Source organism: Solanum tuberosum, unplaced genomic scaffold (assembly GCF_000226075.1).
Source record: "Solanum tuberosum cultivar DM 1-3 516 R44 unplaced genomic scaffold, SolTub_3.0 scf00587, whole genome shotgun sequence".
NCBI classification, from domain to species: Eukaryota; Viridiplantae; Streptophyta; class Magnoliopsida; order Solanales; family Solanaceae; genus Solanum; species Solanum tuberosum.
In genome coordinates, this window is record NW_006239546.1 from 50,040 (window position 1) to 77,078 (window position 27,039).

The window sequence follows — 27,039 nt, forward strand, 5'->3', positions numbered from 1 at the left end:
GAAGTCACAATTTAGCAATATTGGGGATTCATGGGTTCATGGGGGGGAAGGATTTCATCATAGTCATAATTAATTCATCCATAATAATGTGTAAGGGTATAGGGGAGAATGAAGTTTCCAATCAATACCACGATTACACCATAGTCATAGAATCTTCATTATCCAAGTAATTCTTGAAGCACATGCATAATTCTCATGTTCACGTACAAATTCTCATAATTTACCCATCAAGAATCATGAATCACATTCAACCCAACGTCTACAATATCTACATTAGATATGGGTAATAACACAATTCAATTAATTCATACAAGACTCATTTACATTCTTCTAAAATCAATTAACCCACATTAAGATCACAATTTAGCAATATAAGGGATCCATGGGTTCTTAGGGAATTTCACCAAAATTCAACCATAAATTATCGATTACATCATAACCCAACATAATTCAACCATTTAAATCACTTTTAAATTGAACCCATGAATTTCGAAAAAACCCCTTTCTTTTGGGAAAAATTGGAAGTTTTGAAATCAAATTTTGAAGGGGCTCTATGGGTGGAATCTACCCAAAGATGAAAACTACCATACCTTGATGATGAATCCTTGAAGAATTTGATGAAAAACCCTTGATTTCCTGCAGCCCAAGCTTTAATTTTCTACTCTTCTTCTTCTTGGGTGTTTAGAGAGAGAAATATTGTGACGAAGAAGAACTTTTGATTTTGATTTGGGTCTTTGAAAAAAGTGATTTAATTTGGGTGGTTAATGACATAAAATACCTTATATATTTATTTAAAAATAATATAAAATATACCCATTTAATTTGGACTTAAAAATAAAAATTACAAAATTGCCCCTCACCTCAAGTGGACTGCCCCACGCCTAAGGCAAAGTCCACTAGAGGTTTCACGGGTAGTGGACTGCTCTACCAGCCATGTATCCTCACGTGGACTTGTGTCTTTTGGCTTTTTGAGCTAAAGCATACTCCACTTGGGTCTGCACGTGCCGTGGAAGCTTCCACTAGCCGTGGACCCAAGCGTGGACTGCCTTCTTGCCAAAGATGGCTAAGACAATCTTCACGCGAGGTCTACACGGGCACTGGACCCCTTTCGCGTGGACTGCCTCTTCGCCTAAATTTTCTAAGGGAAAGTCCACGAGGGACTTTCACGGGCAGTGAAGGCTCTTCACGCCTCGTGAACCCTCATGTGGAGATAGCATTTTGCCTACACGGCTAAGGCAAAGTCCATGAGGGACTCCCAACGGTGGTGGAGTATTCCACGCTCCTTAAACCCTCCCTTGAATCTGCCTCCTTGCCTATACGGCTAAGGCATTGGTTCATGAGGGCTTCTAAGGGCAGTGAAGGCTTTCACCTTTCTTGAAGCCTCTCTTGAACAATGCATGTTGCCCACACGGCTAAGGAAAAGTTCCAGATTGCTTGTAATGGTAGTGATGCCTTTCACCTTCCTTGAAACCTCACTTGAACTAATACTTAGTCAAATTTAGGGGCAATTTTAGAACTCTAAATCATGCATAAAATTTTAAGACTCAAATGTTAGGCTCTAGTTTCACCTATTAATATTCAGGGTGTTACATTATCTCCCCCTTGGGAACATTCGTCCTCGAATGACACTTCAACACCTTACGGAATTAAAGACTCAAGACAAGCTCCCCAACAAGCATGAAATGTCTAAATAATGCACCACATAAAGGAGGAAACTTCAACTCTCATCTCAACATGATCAATGCAACAAAAAGGAAGTGGGAACTACATCCATCAACCGAATATGCATGAAATTCTCATAACTAGTCATGTCCAAGGAGGAACTACCATCTCGTAGTCATAACATGCTCCACATACTCTCATGGAGCTCATATGTAATGTACTCTCAAAACACATTTTATTCAAGGAGGAATCTCTCAACTCCAAACTAAAGCATGCTCATATATTCTTCTCATGAAGTACAATAGGCAACTCATGCTCAAAGCACTACAACATGAGAAAAACAATTCACATAAAATCATTTTCTTTCAAAACACATGTTTTCATGAACATGCATTATATAGGGAAATCATGGCAACACATAAACACATAACAACCTTTCTAGCTAGGCACACTATCTCCACCTTGGGAGTAAGCCCATACTAACTTTTCTAAACATCATTCATCACATAATCATAGGAGGAACTACCTTCTCAAACTAAAAGCAAGCTCAACACAACATTATGGAGTCAATATGCCATTTTATAAAAAACAGAACACAACATGTTCATCAAATCATTTCATGAAGTCAAATATGCCATCATCATACTAAAATGCACAACAACATGAGGAACATGTAAATAATGAAAACTCATTTTATACAAAACAAGAATTCTCTCAAGAACATGAATAACATAAGGAGATCATGAAAATTTTCTAAATCACACATGACTCCATAACATAAAACAAGCCAAAAAAGGAACTCTTGGTCTCAAGCTAGAATAGGAATAGAAGAAAGGGATAAGGACATCTAGACTCTCAATCCATCTTGCTATCTAAGCATATCATCTCCCTATTGGGAGTAAGCCCCTTACTAAGACCTCAAATACTACTTCTTTCAAACAATCCCAAAGCATGACCAACACACATAATAACCTTACCGGGTTCTAAAAACAATAGAGGTCTAACAACCATGCATCCAAACCTTACCACAGTTAACAAGAGTAACTCTATGGGACAAGGAAATTATGGGACACATATAACATCCAAGACTCTATAATCACGAAATGAGTCAAGAAGGACTTATCAACTTAAGCTAGAGAAGGAATATAATGGAATATAAGAATATCGGGACATCTCAATGGCACTTGGCCTCCCAAGTAGCACCGTCAACTAAAACCCTTACTAAAATACCACTCCTCAACATTCTCATGGGAGGACTTCCTTACTTTTCCATTTCTTGACTTTCCGGTTTAAGATCCCAACAAGTACTCCTAAATTAGAGAGGTTCTCATTAAGCAACTCTAGCTTACAAGCAACCTTATCAACACCACCAAAATGGGACTATACTTTTCAAAGTCACTACACCTTTTAAGGTGAGACTTTTCAAGCCAATCCAAATCATGAACATCTAGAACACTCAACGACCTTGCTATATAAACACATTTCTTTCAATTCTTTTGTCGGAACAAGTTATCACTCAACTTTTCACATCCATCACACAAGGTGATTCTAAAACATGGAGAATTATACTTCTAACCTCTTTTAAATGAGTCTACTCACTCAACATCTTTAGGCATCACTTAAACACTACCATTCATCAAATCCTCCAACAAAACACATAACCGTAAAACAACTCATCTATAACAAAGGACATCATCTAATACTATCATATCAAGACTCATCTAGTCACATAGCCATAATTGACATTAGTACTAAGCTTTTTCTTCCTCGATCATTGCAGTATGAGCCCTTCAAGTGGTCATATCCTAAAGACCATCGGATAAGGAATAAGAGAGAGGCATTATAAAGTTAAAATCTTTGGCATGACTTGATGAATGAAGAAGTGAGATTCTCCTAACATCCAATAGCCTCTTATTCATAAATATGGCGCGCTTGACACTATGAAAAAGACTCTACTAGACGTGATATGACGTACAAGACTCTGAAAAAAACCCCTAGATGTGACATGACGTACAAGACTCCGAAAAACCTCATACAAGCCTCATAGTATATCATAACATAAGAACATAGGAAAAAGTGTTGAAATTTAAAACCTTTCTTTACAATTGAAGTCTTTTCTAAAAACAAGTGGGAGTCTAGAACACTATGTCTAAAGCCATATATAACACTCGAATACAATCTTAGGGACACAACCTTTAAAAAATTCTAAAACATAAAGAAAGACTTAAAGGACATAATGGTCAAGCCCTCAAATACTATGAGGACTCACAAAGCTTCTTTTTCTTGATCTACTATGATCGAAGCCATGATGGTGGAAGTCGATATCGCTGAAACCTACACTTATAGAAAATGTAAAAATATCGGTTAGCACAAAAATTACACTAAGTATGGTAGCCATGCACACAAATCCTTAAAACATGCAAAAAGGAACATTTTAGTTGAAATCAAGCTATATGCCACTTTTCAACATCATCCTTGAAGTAGTTGGGGAATGTAACTCATAAGACATCTCATGTACAAATTATCATAGCATAAATGATATCATCATAATTACAAGCATAGTCTCCAATATAATCATAATGCATACCCCAATCATCACAAGACATAGTTCACACACGTAGTTAAATACCAAGATAATCTCATCATAATAGAACCATCACATAAGTAACCCTAGGTTCTACTTGTGCAATGCATAGATAGGATCCCATAATCCCATCTACACAAAGTACCACTTTTAGCCCACCATGCTCATACTTATCATGCTTTGCTCTCATCCATAGTCCAAACTCATAGATAAGGAGACATTCATGTTCATAGCTTATAACAAGGAAAGCCACTCTTAGCAACAATCCATATCATACATATATAAATTCATATATCTTTATAGCATAAGGAAACCACACCATAACCCCTTTCATAGTCTACTTGTGCAATGTATAAGTGCAGTCCCATACCCACACTCACACTAAGTAAAGCTCATTAAGAAGTCGTAAGTATAGTTCATGTTCATGTTCATAATTTATATAAAGAATGCATTAACTAATAAATCATCATGTCATAAGATAAACATACCACAACCACTCTGAATGCCTACTTGTGCAATGCATGAATGAAGTCTCACACCCACATTTTTACTAGGTAGAACCTCTTGAGGAACCATAGTACATAACTCATGTTCTTGTTCATAGTTCATGTATTTTGTTCATGTCATGGTTCAATTTCTTGTCATGTAGGGAAATAGCTTTAACCCACATAGACAATGTGAGCTACATGGAATCCGGTGTCATGACCCGACACCGAAAAGAGGTGTCCTACTTTCCTAAGGTAGAACTAATGTATTAGCTTTTACGTGGATCCAGTAGCTAAAACCTCTGTGGGAACATAGTTAGGTGATATGGATATTTTTACTAGAAATCCAAACTAACAGATGTAAAAGGTTTCCATCTCATTATATAATTGTTTTAGGAACCTGGACTAACTAGCGTAAAAGGAACCCATTGGGAAGCCGGACTAACTGGGGTAAAAGCTTAAATCTCATTTTCATATCCATTCGGTGCTTGATGAGTCCACAAATTGGACTCATTTAGAGTTTGAGGGAAAGCATGGACACTACTTAGCAAAAAGAGTAAGAAAGGCAGCTGAAGAAACGAAGAAATAAAGATCTGAGAATCGCCGAACCCATTCGGTGAGTCGTCAAAATGTCTTCTCCTCACCTTTTGTTCCAGTGTACTGAGCCCAGAAAGAAAGAATAAAAATCGTCAGTGAAAAGGAGCAGTCGGCGTATCGCCGAGCAGTTCCGCGAAGCTGTACTGTGTCGCCCAATAATCCAAAACATGACGATGCTGAAGTCTAATGCAAGACGGCGATGAACTAGACCAAAGTGTGGATCGCCGAGTTGATCAGCGATCCCAACTAACTTCGCTGAGTGATCTTTCGCAACACATTACTAGTTGAAGTTTAGTGGCTTAGCATCAGAGTAGAAATTATTATTATCAAGTTTTATTATTCATTTTTAAGGTCAGATTTAATATATTCTCTCTTAGCTTGGAGAGGGTTTTGAAGAACTTGAAGATTCGAAAGGTTTCAACTCCAAGATTTTGGACTTAGGTCTTGTATATTCTTCACTTTTGACTTGTTTTAAGACTTAATATTACATAACCATTGATGGAAATTGAGATTGGTATACATTTTTACCTCTTTTACATGTGTAGCTAAAACCTCAATTCTTGGGGTGTGATTTTGTGAATACGGGTTAGATTAATTGTAGGGTCTTGTTTGCTGATAGTTTATTTGTTATTTAGATGTGATTTCATTTAGTAGTTGTGTTGGAACTTAATGAAATTGTAGTTGCAAATACCATTTCACCTTTGTGTTTTTGGCTTGCTGGAGAGAGAGGTCGTAAAACTAAGATGACTAAATTGATGGCCGGTAGGAGTGGATCAGCATAAGGTTCAGCTCGAGAGAGTGAACCCTAGTCCTTCTCCCATACACTCAGCTCGAGAGAGTGAGTGGGCTAAGGCGAAGGTTGTTCTTCATGCAACAAGTGGGTGTCCGAGAGGAAACCATTTGATTCGGGGTAAGTTGCTCGAGCGAGAATTTACCCCCACTATAGTCTTGCCTTGTCACAAATATTCAATGGATTTACTATCAAAAGAATGTACCCAATAGTCTAGTCTAATCTGTATTCCTATCACATCCCAAGAATCTTGTCTCCGCATCCGTATCTCTCTTTATTTTTTTGCTGATTTTGCTCTTTACTTGCTTACAAACAACCATTGATAATTGACACTCGTGTCAAACCCTTCAATTTTTCATTTCTACATTCGATAACGTCTTTAGCTATGGTTAGCTTTAGCATTTTCACGCTTAAGCACTAATTTTCAGGAACCTCTCCCTTGAGAGTCGTTCCCAACCCTTGGTTGGGGTTACTTTACTATTGTACGATAGTAGACACTTGCATTGGAAGTTGTGTCTTGATTACGCAAACATCAAAATGGCGCCACTGCCGGGGAGTGGTGTTACGTGAAAACTTTTGGTTTAGATGAACTTTTCCTTTGGTAATCGTAGTTTACTAACTTATTTTTTAGTTTTATTTTGTTGGTTTGTTTGAATCCAAACAGAGGAAGTGAGCATGGCGAGCAGTACTCGGGAGCTAATAAAGTTTCCTCCATTAGAGGTAATGATGTTCCAGGATCGTATCCTCACCTTCAAGCAATTAGAAGGTGAACAGATCCACAAGTCATGGGCAAGGTTTAATGAACTGATCACTCAATGCGCAACTCATGACATTCCCGACATTGCGCTCCTTCACTGTTTCTACAGAAGTTTTGGTCCCTAAAAAAAGGTTGGTTGACCAACTCATTTCGGGAGGCATTGCGAAACAGCCATATGCGATAGCAACCTAACTACTTAATCAAATGGCTGAAACGCACCAAGAAGTAGAAAAGTACTTTGTGTTGGCCGCACTAATGACTCAGATTGATGAGTTGGCCAAAAATATAATGAGGATCAAAGTCCAGTACAAGAGGAAGGATAAATACATCCCTCCTCATAAGCGAAGAAGTCCCAAGGACAATGAGGGTAAACTCCTTGAGGGCATGCTCTCAATCATTCTCCACAAGGTGACTGAGCAAGATAGAAGGCTAGAAGAAATAAAGGAACACATTGAAGGGATGAAGCGATTGATTTGGTCTCATTCCAGAGCTGTCCAGCTGCTCGAGAACCGTATGGGTCATCTGTTGCCCGATCGACACTGGCAACAAAATAGGGGTTTGCCTACTGATACTATGGCTAACCCCAAAAATGGAGTTTGATCGCTGACATGCGTAGTGCCACGATGGTAACTAAGGTGTTGTATGAGAGGCAACCCAAAACCTTTTTAAATGCTTTAACTTGTTTTAGAAATAATGGTGTGTTGATTGTGCAGGTTTAAATGCGGGAAGTGTTCAGAAAATGCAGATTGGTGAGAAAAAGGTCCAGTCGACGTATCACCGAAGAGGTCGACGCTGTAACACCCTTCAAAATGAAGTAGGATAAAGTAGAGTCTCACATGGGTTTTATGCATTAATAGCTTGTTAAAATAATGAAGAATTTTTAGTCATTTTCAAAGAGTTTGGAGGTCAAATGTGAAGGGACGACCAAGATGTTCGTAGACTAGTCTTTTACGTGTTGGTGTGTTCTAGTATGTTGTTCATGTTTTATGTGTTGTTTGTAGTCTAAAAACAGTGGAGGTGACACTAGTGTCTTAATAAATGTTTTTACGGTCAAAACGTTTGGGTACGACTCCCCGGGACTACCCTAAGTGTCCCCGAGGAGGACCCAAACTCTTGGCCAAACAAGCTGCAAAGGCAGCTTGAAGTTGCTCATGGAGAAAACAGGTCCGCATCGCGGACTATATCCACCAAGGGCCTAAAGTTTGGTCCGCATCGCGGACCCTTCAGGCTCGAAATTTAATTTCCAGAAACTTATGGGAACACCTCCGCGTCGCAAACTTGTTTCCCGACAAAATCTACAAAAATAAAACTCAAGTTTGACTTGTTTAAAAGGTCCAACTAGGTGAGGGGTAGTTTGGGTACTTTCGTGAATTATTATAAATGGTTATTCTCCTTATTTTAGGATATTTTATGTGGTAAAACCCCAAACCCTAGAATTAGACCTCATTATCCAAATTGAACCTTCCCTCTTAAATAAATTCTCTCAACTACATGGAAGACATGGATGAAACTTCAAGATAGGGGATGGGTTCCTATTGATTTCTCCTTCAAATTCCTAGGAAATTAATCATAATGGTATGGGGATTTTATCTTTGATTCTCATTTTAATCAGAGTGATTTCAATGTTTTTCAAAAACACTTAAATCCCCAATTTCAAATCGAAGCTTGGGTTCTTGCATGAAAGTATTTCAAATGATGAATTATGTTAATATTGATTGTTTTAAGGTGAAAAACTCCATGAACCCTTGCATATCTTGAAATCCGAATTTTGGGCCTAAAGTGAATTATTGATTATGAGATAATAATGTGATATTAATGTGTAGATTGTTATGAGCTATTAATTTATGTATTTTTCTATATTGTATTATGAGTAATTGATAGTCAATTGTGTTATATTGGATGTTGGCCTTGAATGGGCAATTGTGACCTAAGGTTCATGATGACGATGAAGTTGTCAATAGATTATTGATTCTGGTATTATATATATATGTATATATGTTGTAGATGTTAGAATTGTGAGGTTTGATTCGTTTGAAAGTGGGGAGGTGTTCTCTTTATAAGCATGTTGTGATCATGGCCTAGTAGGCAAAGTTGGATGATTATTGTTTTGAGTAGTGTTGATTATGTGAAGGTAATGTGATATGATGTGAATTTGTGTATGGTCTAAGAGCATGAAAGGTGACCTTGTGTAGAGACTTTATGTGTTATACTTGGTTGTTGTCTTCTTTGAATAACGTATAATGAAGGTGAGGCTAGGATAGACTATGTTTACCTACTCTCACACCTAGTGAAGAATGAATGAAAGAATGCGTGAATGAATGAAAAGAATGGGAGTTAATGCTACTGAATGAAAGTTGGGTCTATTGTAAGGATAATCTCATAAAGTACTCCTTTAAATGAATGGGGTTCCTAGATGAACGGTTTTCTCATCTTTGAATCCAACAGCTTCCTAAATGAATGAATGTTGGGCTAGGATGGTTACTCCTTCGTGAGTTGAGATGAGAGTAATTAGTGGCAATCGTTATCCCTTAATGAATGAATGTCCTAACTCCGTGGGGGAGTAATGTCTAGCACCGAGAGGATATGAAGATGGGTGGATACTCCTTCATTAGTTGAGATGTGAGTATTTAGTAGCAACCCTTAAGATGGGTGCTCCTTTTTGAGTTGAGATGAGAGTACTTAGAAGCAATCCTTTTATCCCTTAACTATGTGCCCACATAGGACTAGCTAGTGTTCTCTACCACGTAAAGGCTTAAAGAATGACCCTACCTTAGGCCAGTGGGGATCCCTCATCCGGTAAGGGTACTACCGGGATTCCATGTCAAGATCCATGGTCTATGTAGGTAAGGCTCTTCATACACATTAATGAATGAATAAACTAGGGTCTCTTAAGGGTGTACTACTTAAGATAGGTGGTGGAATGGGACATCTTCTAGACATTGCATAAGTAGACATTTAAGGGAGATCTTGGTGTGGCTTTGTAATGGTAATGAATGAATGAGTCTCTTTGGGTTAATTAATGAAACTGTTGGTCTTTGTGCATGCTAATGTGAAAGTGAGTCATAATGAATTGAATGTAAGTGCTTATGTGGAATTGAATGTATGTGATGATCTTATGTTATTAGTGAATGAAGTTGTGGAAATGCATTAAGTTGAATCAACGATTTATGTTGAGAAGTGAAGGAAGCTTGTCTTGTGTTGCCTTAAGGATCACTTGGCTGTGGTATGGAGAGGTAGTATAGGCTGCTTCACCATGTCTTACTTAGGTGAGTCTTGGGATGACATTTGATGAGTGTTCTAGGTTTATGAAGTGACTTGTTGGCTAATGTGCTTATATGTATTATGTGATTAATTGGTGAAGGTTGAGGCATGCATCGTAAGTGTACTTTATGTGACCTTAAGGTGGTCCGTTAGTGTGGGTGATGGTATGGGACGTTGCTTATACATTGCACAAAGGTATTGCTTAAGGGTTACTTAAGGTGGAGGTCCAAGGCAAGAAGGTAAAGGTAAATGGGTTATGTATGTTTATGAGTTATTGTGAAGCATATGACTTTGTATTGTTGGTTGTGACTTGTAAGGTGCCAATTATGTAGATGTTCATGAGATTTTATCAAAATGCCATGAAAGCATAACTTCCTCACAAATGTCCTTTTTAGCATGTTTTCCATATCCTCATACTTAGTACGTCTGTTGTCCTAACCCCTTTCTTCCATTTTACTACATGTTTAGGTTGTGGTAACTAGGAGGAGATTGTGCTTTGGAGTTGCTTGTATTGCTTCACTCTTCCAAGTCTTTGGTATGTCCTCAAGATTCAAGGACTATGTTTAGAAGTTTCTTAGTCATTGTAATAGACACTTAAGTTTCATTTCATTTGTAAAGGGCCGTGTCCGTTAGTAAATTTTAAGTTCTTGTCTAAGATTGGCTAAAGAGACTTAGTAGTTCCGCTTGCGTATTGATGTTTTCAAATGTTGATGATTCTTGAAGTCTTATGGTTTTATTGAATAAAAGTTTTAAATTCTTAGTGATTTTTATGATCTATGAGATGAATGAATGCTAAGGCTTGTATAAGACCTCCGATAGGTCGAAAACGCATGTGACGACTAGGGGGTGCTCTCGGGTCGTTACAAACTTTGTATGAGAGCTAGGTTTTAAGATTACTTTTAGGTTCAATGTCTCGAAAGCAACGTCTAGTAGAATCTTGTTCATCGGTGTGAGTCGCGATACATCTATGAGTTAGAGGCTATAGGACGATAGATGTTTCACTTTTCCTCATTATTCTTGAGGTCGTGCCTTAGATTTTGGTCTATAAGTGTCCTTTTCCTAATCCGTCTCTTGTGTTTATAGGATATGAATACGAGGGCTAACCGGAGGAGAGCGGAAGATGAGATAGATGATGGGGGAGTTCCTCCCCAAGGAGTGCAAGGTGACCAAGCTCCTTTAGGTGGGCAAGAGAATGTGGTTCTGGTGGTTCCCCCAGATATGACTAATGGGGAGATTAGAGAGGCTTTTCTCTCCCTGGCCCGTGCGATGACTACTCAAGCAAATAGAGATGTGAGGCCTAGGGTGAATGCTATTGAGAGCAACGTGGCCTCAAGGTTAAGGGATTTCACAAGGATGAATCCTTCTACCATCTTTGGTTCTAAGGTAGATGAGGACCTACAAAACTTTATAGATGAGGTGTTTAAGATTGTGGATGCAATGGGAGTGACACCTAGGGAGAAGGCGGAGTTGGCCTCCTACAAACTCAACGATGTAGCTCAAGTGTGGTTTGAGGAATGGAGGGATGAGAGACCCATAGGGGCTGACCCAATAGATTGGGGAGTGTTTAAGATGGCCTTTCTTGATAGGTTTTTCCCCTTAGAGTTGAGGGAGCAAAAGTTGGTTGAGTTCATGAACCTACGTCAAGGGAATATGAGTGTTAAGGAATACTCTTTCAAGTTTACCCAACTCTCTAAGTATGCTCCTACCTTGGTAGCAAATTCTAGTGCTAGATTGAATAAGTTTGTGATGGGGGTTTCCGGTTTGGTTGAAGAAGAGTGTCGTACGGCCATGCTCCATCATGATATGGATATCTCTAGGCTTATGGTTTATGCTCAACAACTTGAGGAGACGAAGCTTAGGAAGATAAATAGAGATATGAAGAGGGCTAGGCCGGATGAACAAAACCAATCAAGGTCTAAGAAGAGGTTCTATAACCATGATTTTTTAATTGTCAACAATGATAGGGTGTCTAACCCTAACCCTCAAAGAGGGAATGGAGGTGGTTCTACTTTTGAGAGGCCTAGGTGTGCTACTCGTGGAAAGCAACATTTGGGCAAGTGTCTTGCCGGTACGGATGGATGCTTTGGATGTGGGAGTAAGGGTCATAAGATGAGAGATTGCCCTACACTTAAGGTAAAAGGGAAAGAGATCAATCAAATTGCTCATGATGGCCCGGATCCAAATGTTCCTAAGAGGAACCATTTCTATATGCTTCAAACTAACAAGGCTAAGGGAACAAATGAAGGTAAGTCAATTTTATTTGTTGTTTGATGATAACCTTAGATGGGTTTACTCCAAGTGGGGGATGATGAGTGGAGTAGTAAGGTTGTTGATATCCTTATCTTTTCCTTCAATTCTAATTCAAGCTTGAAACAAAGAGTTCTTAGTTGCATGTTGCATGTTGGAGTCTTATGTGAATTGAGTTTCCGTATTCTCCTTATGAGGTGCATATTTTAGTTAAATTCTTGTTTAAATAAATAAATGAGTTTTCATGATTATGTCCCTCATGATTTATATGCATTTATGAAGAATTGTTTAAATTGTTCCATGAGACGCCTAGTTGAGCATGCCTTGATGTGATCTTGATGTTGCATGATTATGCTCTTGAGAGAAATTGTATGATGAGCCTATAAATGTTGTAATGGGCATGATATGCTAAGGATAAGGAAGTTCCTCTAAAGAAATGAGAAATGGTAAAGTTTTGTGCATATTGAGTGGTAGATGTTATTCCTACTTCCTTGAATTGCATGAAAGTCTTGTTGTAATGCTTTATATGTGGAGTTGATGTTTCCTCCTTGATATGTGATGCAGTAATGATATTACATTCTTGTTGTGGGCTGCTAGTCCTAGAGTCTTTACTCAATAATGTTTGAAATGTCATTCGAGGGCGAATGTTCCCAAGTGGGGGATATTGTAACACCCCTCAAAATGAAGTAGGATAAAGTAGAGCCTCACATGGGTTTTATGGATTAATAGCTTGTTAAAATAATTAAGAATAGCCTTTTTAGTCAGTTTCAAAGAGTTTGGAAGTCAAACGTCAAGGGACGACCAAGACGTTCGGAAACTAGTCTTCTACGTGTTGGTGTGTTCTAGTATGTTGTTAATGTTTTTATGTGTTGTTTGGAGTCTAAAAACAGTGGAGGTGACCCTAGTATCTTAATAAATGTTTTTAGGGTCAAAACGTTTGGGTACGACACCCCGGGACCACCCTAAGGGTCCCCGAGGAGGACCCCAACCCTTGGACAAACAAGCTGCCAAGGCAGCTTGAAGTTGCTCATGGAGGGAGCACGTCCGCGTCGTGGACTAGCTCCACCAAGGGCAAAAAGTTTGGTCCGCTTTGCGGACGTGTCACATACTCTTCTGCCTCGAAATTTAATTTCCAGAAACTTGTGGGACCACCTCCGCATCGCGGACTTGTTTCCCAACGAAATCTGCGAAAATAAAACTCAAGTTTGACTTGTTTAAAAGGTCCAACTAAGTGAGGGGTACTTTGGAGAATTATTATAAACGGTTATTCTACCTATTTTAAGATGTTTTAAGTGGTTAAAACCCCAAAAACTAGAATTAGACCTCATTATCCAAATTGAACCTTCCCTCTCAAATAAATTCACTCTCTAGAACTACATGGAAGACATGGATGAAGCTTCAAGCTAGGGGATGGGTTCCTATTTATTTCTCCTCCAAATTGCTATAAAATTAATCATAAAGGTATGGGGATTTTATCTTTGATTCTCTTTTCAATCAAAGAGCCAAATCAAAGTGATTTCAATATTTTTCAAAACCACTAAAAACTCCAATTTCAATTCTAAGCTTGGGTTCTTGCATGAAAGTATTTCAAATGATGAATTATGTTAATATTGATGGTTTTAAGGTCAAAAACTCCATGAACCCTTGCATATCTTGAAATCCTAATTTTTGGTCTAAAGTGGATCTATTGATTATGAGCTAATAATGTGATATTAATTTGTAGATTGTTATGGGCCATTGATTTATGTATTTTTCTATACTGAATTATGAGGAATTGATGGTCAATTGTGTTATATTGGATGTTGGCCTTGAATGGGCAATAGTGACCTAAGGTTTATGATGATGATGAAATTGTGAATAGATTATTGATTCTAGTATTTTATATATATGTATATATGTTGTAGATGTTAGAATTGTGAGGTTTGATCCCTTTGAAAGTGGGGAGGTGTTTACTTTATAAGCATGTGGTGATCATGTCCTTCTAGGAAATGTTGGATGATTGTTGTTTTGAGTAATGCTGATTATGTGAAGGTAATGTGATATGATGTGAATTTGTGTATGGTCTAAGAGAATGAAATGTGACCTTGTGTAGCGACTTTATGTGTTATACTTGGTTGTTGTGTTCTTTGAATGACTTAAAATGAAGGTAAGGCTAGGATAGACTATGTTTACCTAGTCTCACACCTAGTGAAGAATGAATGAAAGAATGTGTGAATGAATGGAAAGAATGGGAGTTAATTCTAATGAATGAAAGTTGGGTCTATTGTAAGGATATTCTTATAAATTACTCCTTTAAATGAATGGGGTTCTTAGATGAAACGTTTTCTCATCTTTGAATCCAACAGCTTCCTAAACGAATGAATGTTGTGCTTGGATGGGTAATCCTTCATGATTTGAGATGAGAGTACTTAGTAGCAATCCTTATCCCTAAATGAATTAATGAAATGAGCGCCTAACTCCGTGGGGGAGTAATGTCTAGCACCGAGAGGATATGAAGATGGGTGGATACTCCTTCGTTAGTTGAGATGTGAGTATTTAGTAGCAACCCTTAAGATGGGTGCTCCTTCATGAGTTGAGATGAGACTACTTAGAAGCAATCCTTCTATCCCTTAACTATGTGCGCACATAGGACTAGCTAGTGGTCTCTACCACATAAAGGCTAAAAGAATGACCTTACCTTAAGCAAGTGGGGATCCCTCATCCGGTAAGGGTACTACCGGGAGTCCATGTCAAGCTCCATGGTCTATGTCGGTTAAGGCTCTTTCCCCACATTAATTAATGAATGAACTAGGGCCTCTTAATGGTGTACTACTTAGGATAGGTGGTGGAATGGGACATCATCTAGACATTGCACAAGTAGACATTTAAGGGATATCTTGGTGTGTCTTAGTAATGATAATGAATGAATGAGTCTCTTTGGGATAATTAATGAAAGTGTTGGTCTTTGAGCATGCTAATGTGAAAGTGAGTCATAATGAATTGAATGTAAGTGGTTATGTTGAATTGAATGTATGTGATGATCTTATGTCATTAGTGAATGAAGTTGTGTAAATGCATTAAGTTGAATCAACGATTTATGTTAAGATGTGAAGGGAGCTTGTCTTGTGTAGCCTTATGGATCACTTGGGTGTGGTATAGAGAGGTAGTATGGGCTGCTTCACCGAGTCTTACTTAGGTGAGTCTTGGGATGACATTTGATGAGTGTTCTAGCTTTATGAAATGACTTGTTGGCTAATGTGCTTATATGTATTATGTAATTAATTGGTGAAGGTTGAGGTATGCATGGTAAGTGTACTTTGTGTGACCTTAAGGTGGTGCCTTAGTGTGGGTAATGGTATAGGATATTGCCCATACATTGCAGAAAGGTATTTCTTAAGGGTTACTTAAGGTGGAGGTCCAAGGCAAGAAGGTAAAGGTAAATGGGTTATGTATGTTTATGAGTTATTGTGAGGCATATGACTTTGTATTGTTGGTTGTCACTTGTAAGGTGCCTATTTTATTGATGGTCATGAGATTTTATCAAACTGGCATAAAAGCATAACTTCCTCACAAATGTCCTTTTTAGCATGTTTTGCATATCCTCATACTTAGTTCGTGTGTTGTTCTAACCCCTTTCTTCTATTTTACTACATGTGTAGGTTGTGGTTACTAGGAGGATATTGTTGCTTTGGAGTTGCTTGGATTGCTTCACTCTTCCAAGTCTTTGGTATGTCCTCAAGATTCGAGGACTATGTTTACGAAGTTTCTTAGTCATTGTAATAGACACTTAAGTTTCATTTCATTTGTAAAAGACCGTGTCCCTTAGTACGTTTTAAATTCTTGTCTAAGATTGGCTAAAGAGACTTAGTAGTTCCGCTTGTGTATTGATGTTTTCAAATGTTTATGACTCTTGAAGTCTTATGGTTTTATTGAATAAAAGTTTTAAATTCTTAGTGATTTTTATGATCTATGCGATGAATGAATGCTAAGGCTTATATAAGACGTCCGAGAGGTCGAATACGCATGTAACGACTATGGGGTGCGCTCGGGTAGTTACAGGCGTGCCAGACTCGACCCACCGTTTGGATTAACTCAAATTTAATTCAGAGCCTGTAAAACTCAACGAGCCCAGTGACCACTTGGCGTGTCGCAGAGTGGATCGGCGAGTGCGACTAATGTCACCGAATGGGCGCGAACTGGATGGTTTATAATGGACAAAAGACTTAGAATTTGAAATACTTCACTTTCCCTCGCTTTTAAACTTCACAAACTCACACCAAGGTATTATTTTCAATATTCTTGCTTTCCATTAAGTATTTTAGTTGTTGGTTGGTGCTCGGGACTAGGATTTCTTTACCGCCTAGCTTTTCTATCGCGTTTTAATTGTCATTTCAGGTTGGTTTCCGAATCCCGAGTTTACATTTGAAAATTTTGTACTCATTTGCATTGATTGTATCGTATTGTTGTGTGTTGGGCCTCTCTAATAGAATTAGAATGCGTGAATGCCTATTTCAATTTGCAAATCTTGCCCTTGTTATTTTGATCACCCAATGCCTGTAATTTTTGTGCTTTTAAATGAATGAATTTGCAATAAGTTGTTCTTGCATGTCATTTAGATTAATTGGGTGAAGTCTGAGTAACCCATGTTTGGGCTAAATAACGAAAATTGCTCACTGATAGAGCAGGTGACAACACTATAGAGAGCAAATATCGTCTAATGGCTAAATTTGGCAAAACCGGGAAAAATCTGAGTATCCCGGGGTGATGGGCAGTACGAATCTTGTTTGAATTTCATTAGTGCATGCTTTGATTTTGTTATCGGGGGTTGTGGGGTTGAATTCGAGAAGGTGGATTGAAAATGGGCACGATTAGTCGTTCGACAAGCTTGGTCAAGCTCGCCGAACCACTCGGCGGTTCGCCTAATGATCCCATCTCGCTTTTAAATTCATGTTTTATGTGTTGTTTGAGTCTGTAACTTTCGGCGAGAAGCCTTAGGTCACCGAAAGTACTCTTGATCACCCTTTGTATGCTCTCCTGAGCCTCTATTGCACTATAACTTTCGATAGACAAACCCATGATTGCCGACAGTAGTGGGTGATTTGCCAAAAGGGCATCCCATCGCCGACTTGCTATAATTTTTAAGACAATCCCTTTAGCGAGCCCGACTTAGCTCACCAAAGAGGTTCGGTGACTCGCTAAATGGATCGGCGAGCCTGTCTGCAATAGATTTTCTATGTTTATGTTTGAATTTTCTCCTAATTTGCCCCGATCTCTTGCAGATACGGTATGCACAAATCTAACCATGCAACCTCAGGAGAAAGCACAGGGCATAACCATAAACGAGAGGGGGTCAAATACTCCAAAAAGGAGAGGAGAACAACTCCCACCAAGAGATAAAGGCAGAAGGAAAAAGCATATAGCTAGAACAGGAGTAGTTATTGAAACCCAGGAAATTTTTTCAAAACCTGAAGATTAACAGCCTCTGATAAACCGAAGGGATGAACTCCGGGCCAGATCTCGGTGCACATACGCCGATATTCCCTCAGCTGCCACTCCTCCGGCACCAAACTCCGTGCCAGCGCAGACACCTCCATTGGCCCCTGCACTGCCTATCGTTCCTACTCCTAGATTACTGAACAGGCTGAAAGTTGAGGGGGTACAAACCATCCTAGAGGAGAAGCTATTATCTACGTAGGGCCTGGAAGGCAAGCATCCCGATGTGATTGACACCCTCCGATACCATGAGTTTGAGCAGTTCACAAGGCCCCAAATCCCTTACATTCCTTCTTGGGTTAGGGAATTTTACATAGCCTATGGGGAGTTGGTGCCCAAGAACAAGAAGAAGGCAAGCAAGTTTAGACCGGTAAAGTCGGTCAAGGTCAGAGGCAAGGAAGTTGAGTGCCACAACGAGTATATTATACTGTATTGGGTAGACTGCTGCAACGTGCACTTCCCTCCGAAGGGTTGCCTATTATTAAATCCCTAGATGACCTGAAGTCTTAGTTGGCTCGTCTAATTTCTGACACCACATCGATGCAGGGGCACCTATTGAGAAGAGGGACTTTAACATCGCTGGCAGGTTCTGGTTTGGTTTCATCAGCAGCATCATCATGCCATCCCATAATGAGTCCATTTTATGCCATCCTAAGGCAGCTTGCTTTGGTTCTATCATGTCTAGGAGGCATATCGATCTCGGGCTACTGATTTCACAAGAGATGGCCATGAGGGCCAAGCAGAAGTTGAGTTCTCTGCCATTCCCAGTCTTGATCACGGAGTTGTGTCATCGTTCTAGAGTACCTCTGGACACTACAAGGGATATTGGGGTCACCTCATCTTTCTCCACTGGCATCCGGCGTATTGAGGCCAAGTTCACACGAGAAGAGGTTGACAGGAGGAGAACATCTCCGGAAGATATTTCCCCAAAAGTTGATGTTGACTCGTTACCAGCAGAGGCACCTTCGCCTACTCCGGCCTCTGACCCTTCAGGTACATCCACTCCTTCCTCTTCCTCACATGTCCCAGGTTGTTCTTCCTCCTCCCAGCCTGCCAGGATTACTCAGGCCATGATTCTTAATATGGGGCAACTAGCCTATTTAGCTGATGTGAGAGTGACTCGGTTGGAGAGATCCATTCCAGGATTGATCGATAGTGCTATCTTGACTTCACTAACCCCGTTAGGGCCTCTTTTGATGATCTGTCTACTAGAGTCACTGCTTGTGAGAGAAGACAGGTGGAGACATTCGAGGTTTCGGCTTTGAAAGCCAAAGTGGCAGATTTGAGAAATGACGTAGACTATTTGAATTCTACCGATTTTACCTCATTGATGCGAGGTGAAAATGACGAGGATGCTCCTGAGACCTCAGGGATTCCTCCATCTACCACCATAGATGCACAGAGGGGCGGCACAACATATGAGGAGTCGGATGCAGAGACCGACGAGAAGTTGATTGCAGTACATGAAAAGGAGATGATGGAGAGCCGAGAGCAGAGAATATTTAGAGATTTGTCAGATCTTGTGGGGATGATTGTGCATCCGGTGATCCAGACAACGAAGAGTGAGATGTCCACAGCAGTCCCTAGTAGATCTGGCACTGTTATTCCCTCTGAGGTGACTCCGGGCACTGATGCCCAAGTCCATACTACTACACCGGGCACTAAGACCCCGACAGATAGAGAGACTGCATAAACATGACTTTTCTTTACCTCCCTCTCTGTCTTACTTACATATACTTTTGGATACTTTTATTTGCATTTGAGGACAAATGATTTTTTTTGTGGTGGGGTGAGGCCCACATTTGTGCATATTTATTTTGATTGTATATATTTGGGCTGTTATGTTTAAATATTGTGTTTGATACACTGTTTTGTGGAGGTTTGAGCTTGTGACTCCTTTTATTTTAAATTGCAAAATGATTTTTACCCGCCGTCCGAAAATTTTTGCGTCCTCTTGTGTGTTGAATGTGGTTGTTCTTTTGTAAAATTTGAATCTCGTTTCCAATCAATACCGATGACTTGAATAGAGCTCTCAATCTAACGAACATGAATGCGCGGCTACGATGAGGCCAAATGAACTTCCATAGACAATATGTGAAATCTTTGCTTCTCGTTATCTCTAACCTAATAATTAATTGAGTCTGTTGTGATGATCATTGCACAGTAGCGAAAGTGTGGAGTCTTGTTTGAGATATAGTGCCATTGCCTAGTGTGATGAGCTTACCTATGAACTATACATAATGGATCCTAGAATTTTCCCCGTTGGTCCGGTCAACTAAGTGATGTTATCTCTTGATATGATCTTAGGCAACTTCTAAGAGTCTGAGCCAATTTGACAATATACCTCTTTTGTGACTTACCTTATGAGTGTGTGAACCGCTTTTGAACACCCCTTGAGCCTTAACTTTCCTTTGGAAGAAACATGATGAAAACTAGACCTTTATTTATCCATCACCCATAATCCTTGTGAAGTTGTGGTTAGTTGAATAGCCAACTTAGGCAAAAAAAGCCTAAGTTGGGGGTGTGGTAAAAAGATAAGGGCAAGTCAAGAAGTGCAAGGAAAGTCTCCTCTTACCAATGGTTTTGACAAAAATGGAACCCCTCCATATAAAAAAAAGAGAGAAAAGAAAAATGAAAAGAATGAAAAAGAAAGTTGTGGAATAAATTACAAAATAAATGGGGTTCCCAAACAATCAATGGGAAAAGAATAATATGATGACTTATGAGCACTAAAGAAAATGTTGAAGGAAGAGGAAAAGAACTGTTGTGAGCACCACATTTCATGAGGAAGAAAGTCTCTGAGCCTAAATGACTATAACTTTGCACTCTGCCTCATTTCAAGCCTTGAAAGACCTTAGTGATCTTGAGTTAGCTGAAACAAATGTTGATTGGAAAATACGGGCAAACCTATGGGTTAAAGTATGCATCGTGTTCATCTTCATGAGTGTGAGCGTTGCATTTGATTCCGAAGCTTTAAATTGTGAACTATTATGTGAATATGGAATCAATCCTTATGTGAGGGCATTTGAACACTTTTGTTGAGCTTGAACTTGCATTTGAAGAAAGTACTGTGAGCATGAGATTCTTTGATATTGGTGAGTCACAACTTGAATGTTTGAGTGCACATTTGATCTTTGCATAAGTAAATTCAGTCTTGTTGTGTGCATTCATGATTTAGTCTTGTATAGCACTATTCGAGATACCCTTTTTGAACGGCTGAACTTCAGTTTGCTTTAGTACAAGAAAAAGTTTAAGTTGGGGTGTTGATAAGTCCACAAATTGGACTCATTTAGGGCTATATTTTTATAGTATTAGTGTCCTTAAATGCATATTTTATCTCAATATCTGATGAAAACCATTAAGTTTCAGTTATTTGGAGTTTCAAGGAAAGCATGGACACTACTTAGCAAAAAATGAAAAAAGGCAGCTGAAAGAACGAATAAATGAAGATCTGAGAATCGCCGAACCCATTCGGCGAGTCGCCAAAAGGTCTTGTCCTCGCCTTTTGTTCTAGTGTGCTGCGCCTTGAGAGAATGAATCAAATCGATGGTGAAAAGGAGCAGTCGGCGTAGCGTTGAGCAGTTCCACGAATCTGTAATATATCGCCCAATGATCCACAACACGATGATGCTGAAGGCTAACGCAAGACGGCGATGAACTAGACGAAAGGGCGGATCGCCGAGTTGATCGGTCATCCCGACTAACTTCGCCGAGTGATCCTTAGCAAAACATTTTTTTGAAAATTATAAATACTAGTTAATGTTTTGTGGTTTAGCATCAGAGTATAAATTATTATTATCAAGTTTTATTATTAAGTTTTAATAACAGATTTATAATATTCTCTCTAAGCTGGGAGAGGGTTTTGAAGATTCAAAGGGTTTCAACTACAATATTTTGGACTTGGGTCTTGTGTATTCTTCACTTTTGGCTAGTTTTAAGACTTAATCTTGCATAGGCATTGATGGAAACTGAGATTCGTATACATTTTTACCTCTTTTACATGTGTAGCTAAAACCTCAATTCTTGGGGTGTGATTTTGTGAATATGGGTTAGATTAATTGTTGGGTCTTGCTTGCTGATAGTTTATTTGTTGTTTAGAAGTGATTTTGTTTAGTAGTTGTGTTTGAACTTAATGAAATTGTAGTTTCAAGTACGATTTTACGTTTGTATTTTCGGCTTGCTCGAGAGATAGGTCGTAAAACTAAGACTACTAAGTTGATGGCCGGTGGGAGTGGGTCGACATAAGGTTCACCTAGAGAGAGTGAACCCTAGTCCTTCTCCCACATATTCAGCTCGAGTGAGTGAGTGGGCTAAGGCAGAAGCTGTTCTTCATGAGGCAAGTAGGTGTCCGAGAGGAATCCATTTGATTCGGGGTAAGGCGCTCGAGACAGAATTTACCCCCACTATAGTCTAGCTTATTCACAAATATTCAATGGATTTACTATCAAAAGTATGTACCCAATAGTCTAGTCTAACCCGTATTCCTATCACATCCCAAGAATCCCGTCTCCACATGCATATCTCTCTTCTTCTTTAATTTGCCATGTCTACATTCGATAACGTCTTTAGCTACGGTTATCTTTAGCATTTTCACACTTAACCACTAATTTTCAAGAACCGCTCCCTTGGGACTCCACCCCAACCCTTGGTTGGGTGAATTTACTATTGTATGATTGTAAACACTTGCATTGGAAGTTGTGTGTTGATTACACAAACATCAGTGCTAAGCATAATTTTGTTTAAGTTCATGTTTATGAAAGGGTGACTTAGGACTCAATCCAATACAACATCATGATACAACTCATAGATTCATTAGGTGAGAATGACCTTTCAACTTTAGAATCATTAATAAGTGAGTAAATCTTTCACATCATCTTCATAGTGTGCATGAGATTAACCTTTCAATCAACACAACAACAATATCACAGTCATGTAAATTTCATGCATAGCCATGTGTAAAGGTGCATATGATAATTAGCCTTTCAACAACACCTTCGTCACATCATAGTCATGATTATGCATGGGGTGTGTGTTTGTGATTGTCCTTTGAATGACACAACAACAACATTATCATCATAGTCACTTCACTCTCAAAGTGTTCATAAAACATGCACATAATATCATAATCATAGTCTCTTCAGTTCTAAGTGGGTCACAAGCTCATACACTCCACAATAATGGCATATACAATTCAACATACATAATAGGTTCTATCTTAAAGCCTTAACATCCTTATTTTATTCAAGTTATCTTCTACCCCCTTAAAGCCCTAAAAGTCATCTTCATGCTACAAGCCTTACTCTTAAGCAATGCCTCACAGGATCATCATGTATACCTAATTCTCAGGGTAATCCAACAACATGCTTAATTATTAATCAATTATAATCATATGGCATCATATAAACTCAATCAATATAGACATAATTATTTCACATACTCCGTTAATGAAACAACCCACATCAAGAAGTCGCAATTTAGCAATATGGGGGATTCATAGGTTCATGAGGGGATTTCATCATAGTCATAATTAATTCATGCATAATAATGTATAAGGGTATAGGATAAAATGACCTTCCCAATAAATACCACAATTACACCATAGTCATAGAATCTTCATTATCAAAGTAATTCTTGAAGCACATTCATAATTCTCATGTTCATGCACAAATTCTCATAATTTACCCATCAAGAATCATTAATCACATTCAATCCAACATCTACTATTTCTACATTAGATATGGGTAATAACACAATTCAATTAATTCGTACAAGACCCATTTACATGCTTCTAAAATCAATTAACCCACATTAAGTTCATAATTACCAATATAGGGGATCCATGGGTTCTTGGGGAAATTTCACCAAAATTCAACCATATATAATCAATTAAATCATAACCCAACAAAATTCAACCATTGAAATCACTTTTAAATTGAACCCATGAATTTCGAACAAAACCCTTTCTTCTGGGGAAAAGTGGAAGTTTCAAAATCAAGTTTTGAAGGGGATCTAAGGATGGAATCTACCCAAAGATGAAACCTACCATACCTTGATGATGAATCATTGAAGAATTTGTTGAAAACTCCTTGATTTCTTGCAGCCCAAGCTTCAATCTTTACTCTTCTTCTTCTTTGGTTTTTACAGAGAGAAATATTGTGAGGAATATGAACTTTTGATTTTGATTTGGCTCTTTGAGAAAGGGATTTAGTTTGGGTGTTTAATGACTTAAAATACTTTATATATTTATTTAAAAATAATATAAAATATACCCAATAAATTTGGACTTAAAAAAAATTATGAAATTGCCCCTCACCTCAAGTGAACTGCCCCACGCCTAATGCAAAGTGCACTAGAGGTTTTACGGGCAGAGGATTGCCCCACCAGCCATGTACCCTAACATGGACTTGTGCCTTTTGTATTTTGGAGATAAGGCATAGTCCACTTGGGTCTCCACGTGTCGTGGAAGCTTCTACTAGCCGTGGACCCAAGTGTGGACTGCCTTCTTGCCAAAAATGGCTAAGACAATACTCAAGCGAGGTCTACACGGGCAGTGGACTCCTTTCACGTGGACTGACTCTTCGCCTAAACTGGCTATGGCAAAGTCCAAGAGGGACTTGCACAGGCAGTGAAGGCTCTTCACGCCTCGTGAACCCTCACGTGGACAAATCATTTTGCCCACATGGCTAAGGCAATGTCCACGAGGGACTCCCAAGGGTGATGGAGTCTTCCACGCTCCTTAAACCCTCCCTTTGACCTTCCTCCTTGCCGATACGACTGAGGCATTGGTTCATCAGGGCTTCTAAGGGCAGTGATAGCTTTCACCTTCGTTGAAGCCTCTCTTGAACAATGCCGTTTGCCCACACGGCTAAGGCAAAGTTCAAGAGTGCTTGTAAGGTTAGTGATGCCTTTCACCTTCCTTGTAACCTCACTTGAACTAACATTTAGTCAAATTTAGCGGCTATTTTACAACTCTAAATCATGCATAAAATTTAAAGACTGAAATGTCAGGCTCTAGTTTCACCTATTAATTTTCCGGGTGTTACATGGTCCTTGCATTCAGCTTAGCTGTTTAGTTATGTGTCAGTATTTTAATTTTTTACTAAGTTTATGTCATTGCTTAGTTATCCTTTGTTATGCTTAGTATCTATATCATGCATGCTCAGTACATTCCAAGTACTGACGCATTATCTGCATTATATTCTTTCATGATGTAGGGTTAGGTACTCAGCATCCAGATCACGCTTAGGTCGATTCTCGGTCTGAATTCAACATTTTCAGTGGTGAGTCCTCATATTCCAAGGACAATAGACATTCTTTCATTTCAGTGGTTACTTTCTGTTTTCAGTTTTGTTAGAGTTAGCTGGGGGCATGTACCAGCAATTCAACTTAGTTAAAGGCTTTTCAGACATAGTAGTAGAATCAACTTTAATTGTTAAGTTTAATCTTTCAATTGTTATTAAACTCTTAGTATGTTTTATACCTTCAGACTAGTTTGGTATTCCACACATTTGGTTATCCACTGTATTCTCTTCCGCATAGTATATGTCTTATTTTGTTATTCTCAGAATACTTGATATATGCAAGACACAAGGTTAGTGTGGGGTCACTCGTGATTCTAGGTCCCGTATTACGTCAAGGGGGTAGCCTCGAGGTGTGAAAAACTTCATTTCAGAGCATTAGGTTCAATAGTCCTAGGATGTCTGAAAACCGCTAAGTAGATTCTATTTCATGGGTGTGAAGTTCACCACATCTATGAGGGGGAGGCTACGAAGTGTTATAAGAAAAACTTCAGTTTCATTGATATTCGTATCGTGCGTGAGTATGAACTCTATTAAATCTCTTTTTAACTCCTTCTCTTCGCATTTCGGAAAATGCTTCCCAGAAGAGCTAACACAAGGAATCATCCAATAGCTCCAGCAGACCCATTGAAGGAGCAAGTCATGCATGCCGAGTTGAGGGATGCATACAAAGTACTTGCTCATGCCATGACTACCCGGATAAATCAGTAGGCTCTGGGACCAGCTCTACCACACACTAACAATTTTACAACAAGAATCCAAGAATTTATTCGGATAAACCCTACAGATGTTTGTGGGTCTAAGTTAGAATAAGATCCACAAGATTTCTCGGTAACATCTAAAAGGTAAAAAAATTATGGGCGTCACTCAAATCGAGAGTGCATATTTGCATGCCTATTAGTTGAAGGCAGGTAGCCTACATCTGGTACAAGTAGTGGAAGGAATCTTGTGGTATTAATGCATGTCCAAAATCTCTTTGAGAACCCTTCCTTTTCTCTACTCCAGTTGGTGACCTAGTTAGAGCTAGACATGTATACAAAAATTTTCCTGTCACGGTCTCTCAAAAAGTAACCTCAACAGATCTTGTAGAGTTAGAAAAGGTAGATTTCAATATCATTTTAGGCATCAATTAGTTACATTCTTGTTATGCCTCAGTCAATTGTAGAACTAGATTCGTTCAGTTTAGTTTCCAAACGAGCCAGTCTTAGAATGGAAAGATAGTAGCTCAGTGCCTATCGGTCAATTTATCTCTTACTTTAAGGATAGTAAAGTGATTTCCAAAGTGTATATCTATCATCTTGTTCAGGTTAAGGACTCAAACTCCGAAACCCCAACTCTTGAGTCAGTCCAGTATTAAATGAGTTTCCAGAAGTGTTTCGAGAAGATCTTCCCAGAGTTCCTCCCTAAAGGGAAATCGACTTCGAAATAGATCTCCTTCTAGATAACCATCCCATTTTGATCCCTCCTTATGAAGTGGTTCTAGCCGAGCTTAAGGAATTGAAAGTGCAGTTGAAAGACCTTTTAGATAAGGGCTTTCTCAGACCTAGTATCTCTCCATGGGGTGCTCAAGTGTTGTTCATGAAAAAGAAAGATGGTTCTCTCAGAATGTGCATTGACTATCGTCTGTTGAACAAGGTCACCATAGAGAATAAGTATCCCATCCCCATGATTAATGACTTGCTCGACCAACTTTAGGGTGCTAGTTGATTTTTTAAGATAGCCCTCAAATTTGACTATCATCAGCTCAGAGTTAGAGATAGTGAGATTCCGAAGACAACCTTCAGGACTCGGTATGGTTGCTATGAATTTGTAGTTATGTCTTTTGGACTAACAAATGCTCTTGCAACTTTCATGGACACAATGAATAGAGTGTTCAAACAGTATTT